The following is a 3,491-nucleotide window of genomic DNA, read 5'->3' on the forward strand; positions in this document are numbered from 1 at the left end:
CCATTGGGTTGCCGCACTTTCTTTTGCTCCACCTTACAAACTTGGCAGTGCTGTTCACCTCCTGCTTTCTCCTCAGACTGGGTAATCCAAACGTTCTGCTGTAATGTTTTGAAAACTAAGCATTCCGCCTGTTTCTTCACTTCTTCATTTCTTTACTGTGTGCGTCAGACCAGAGACAGAGGTGTGTGTTCTCACAGCAGAGGAAAACTGATTTAAGACTGTTCCTTCTATCATGTGGGGTTGAGGGGGTCAAACTGAGATTGCCAGGGTTGGCTGCAGGTGCCTTCACCCTCTGAGCCATCTCTCTGGCTCTCTGTTCACTTTTAGCATGAAACAGTAGCCATGAGCTCCCAGTAGTGGAGCCTAAGTCTCTGCTGTCCCTGTCTTAGCATACTCAGTGCGCTAACACATCCAGATATTTAGAGAATGGGTGAAGTTCATGAGATGAGGCGGCTTCATATCTTTTCTTCATATGTTCTTCCTTCTCCACATCCTCTTCCATTTCTCCCATTCCCCCGGGAACATCAGTCCCAGTAGGAACCCACGGTGCCTTAACCACCTGTATCTACAGTGGCCCTGTTTCCAAATAAGGCCACATTTCAGGGTACTTAGGCTTGGGCCTTCAGTGCTCAGCATCTCAAAGGGTACAATCCAACCCATGCTAGAAGCCCTTTTAAGGAAAAACTAATCCTCAATAGGAAAACTAAGCTCTGAGCAGCGTCTGGTCTGAACTATAATTGCATTTATCTTTGGTAAGCTTTGAACTCCAGAAAGGCACTTAACCCTGTTAACACATGTTCCAGTGTGTACTTACTTAATTTTTCTATCTATCTATCTATCTATCTATCTATCTATCTATCTATCTATCATCTATCTCTCCCTTACCATTGTTTCTTTCTCTCTACTCTGCTTTCTTCTAATAGAATCCTAGGACATACAAGGGATTTACACATGCAGACTAGGGCCCACACCCTCTGGTTTCCCTAGAATTAAGGCTAGTATAGTCCAAGTTATTCTGTTTTTTTTTTTCCACAGTGACCATGAGGCCATTTATCAATAGAAGCAGTAGCTCAATGAAAGGATGTACCCCATGTTTATAAGCTACACAATTGAGTAAATCATGTGGACAGTTTCCTCTCTACACCCTTTCACCAACAGTATCTAGAAGATGAATCAGAGTAATAAACCAAAGGTTTCTTTTGCCTTGAATGATGCTACCTCCCTGCTGATGAAGTGAATTTTGACCCTGAGCACCTATTGTATAGATTGATCACAAGTTTGGGGTGTAAATTTAAATGTAAAGTTGGTCATAGATGGCCTAGCGATGATCTTCTGTTACTAACACTAGAAATATTATTTTGTATGTCTACAAAAATATTTAGAAAATCATACCAAGGTACTAGAAAAGAGTCTAATGAAGGGAATTTTCTAAGAAGACTAGTTCAAAATATTTGAACAATAAAGCCATGTTTTTTTTTTTTTAATCTTTTTGGAGCCTGTTTCATGTAGCATACAGGCAGGAATGTGAAGACTTTCACATTTTTAAGATGGTATGATTCATGAAAATAGTCAACTTTGTTTTTTAATGGAGAAAGAGTTTATTGTACATAGCTGCTGGGCGCAGTCATTGTGGGAATGGGAGAGCAATGGTGTGAGTCACATTGCATCCACAAGCAGGAAATGAAGAGCGATGGATTCTAGTCCTCTATCAGCGTTCGCCTTTGTTATTCAGTGCAGGATCACATCTGGGATGGTGCAGCCGTCAGATAAGGCGGGTCTTCCCACCTCAGTTAACCTAATCTACATGATCCCTCACAAACGTGTCTTTCAGGTGATTCTAGGTCCTGCCAGTATGAACAACACATGAACTAACACATGTAGTATCAATTCTTACTTGAGTATCAGCCTTCCAGTCTATGTTGCAAATTTTGAAACTACCCAGACACCCAAAATTCACAGGAGGCCAGTTCCTTAAAATCAGTTTATCTCTTACGTGTCACATATAACTAAGCAGATGATAGACAGGCAGACATACAATACTATAGATAAATGAATAGTCTCCTTCTTGAAGTATGTCTCTCAGTGGAAAGGCACTTTAAGTGAATCAGAACAAAATTTAGAAGAACAGATTAGGAAATGCCAGATCTTGTTTACAAGTGTGCACGCTGCAAAGACAAAAGCATAATTTAAAATGCTCTTACTGAGTCTCTTACTAGATGTTGTGATGAAATACATCTGAGAGTCACTTGTATAGGTGGGTGAGTTCACAGTGACAGGCGTTCATTAGAATTACCTTAGGACTACCTTTTAAGCACTGGCAAAACTTCATGCTTACGAGCTTACTCTGTCACAGTAGAAAAAAAAATCTTATTTCTAATACTATCACTCAACCAATATTTGCCGTTCCCTGTGAGTGTCCCATACCAGAGACATAAACCACATCTGACAGGGTTTCTGCGCTTGGAGATGAACACTCTTCTGGAGAGATGTTCCTGCCCCCCCCGCCCCCGAAATGAGCATAAGACGATGTGCAGCCAAGAGTGGTGGTCACAGTGGCTCTAGAATGCAGTGTGGCTTCCTGTGACCAAGCTCTTAGTCCTTCTGGACAAATAGAATGAACCATCTGTCAGTCAGGGTCCCCTCACTCAGAGGAAGGATAGCAGGCTACCAAGAAGAGACTTGATACCCTATGAGCATATACAGGGGGAAGAGGTCTCTCTCAGTCACAGTCATAGGGGAAGGGAGTAAGGGGAAAATGGGAGGGAGGGAGGAATGGTAGGATACAAGGGATGGGATAACAATTGAGATGTAATATGAATAAATTAATAAACTACCTTTTTAAAAAAAGAATCCCACTCCGTGCTGCTCAGGACAATAAATAAATTTAAGGCAGAGGTGGCTGGGAAGGTGCTGGGCAAGGTGGCAGAGCAAACAGCAAAATGTAAAGGCATTTGAGACTAGACTCCAAGAGGGCGCCAGGCTTCCTGTTGGAGAGAAAGAGGTCAGGAGAGGCGGTACAGGCCAGGGACACTGCCTGTGGCAGAGCAGAAGAAAATGCCATTGTGCTTCTTCATTCCAGCTTTGCTCCCCTGCTTCCCACCACCCAGGCCTGGGGCTCTAGGAACATTCTGTAAAAATCAGTTCCTTCATGCTTCTGAACAAAGTTAAGCAAGCGAAGGAGCCCGGTTAGGGATGGGGAACAGATAAATAACAGAAGATAATACAAGGCTCCAGAGAACAAAGAAAAGAATGTCTGGAGGGGCTAGCTTTGCTCAGTCTCTCTGGACCACAAGAAGACATTGCATGCAGGTGAAGAGATGGGGATTCGGGGATGGAGGTCAGTGGTGCCCAGCCATGAAAGGCTCTGTGATGTCTTAGGGTGTTTGCACTGTTTAATTGTGGCGACACGCCCCACTGGGGAGCCTGACCTGACTGTGTGCATTCATGTCAGTGGTGTCATTAAAATCAAAACAAAGCAGGTACTATTTCTT

Source organism: Acomys russatus, chromosome 20, assembly GCF_903995435.1.
Source record: "Acomys russatus chromosome 20, mAcoRus1.1, whole genome shotgun sequence".
Lineage (NCBI taxonomy): Eukaryota > Metazoa > Chordata > Mammalia > Rodentia > Muridae > Acomys > Acomys russatus.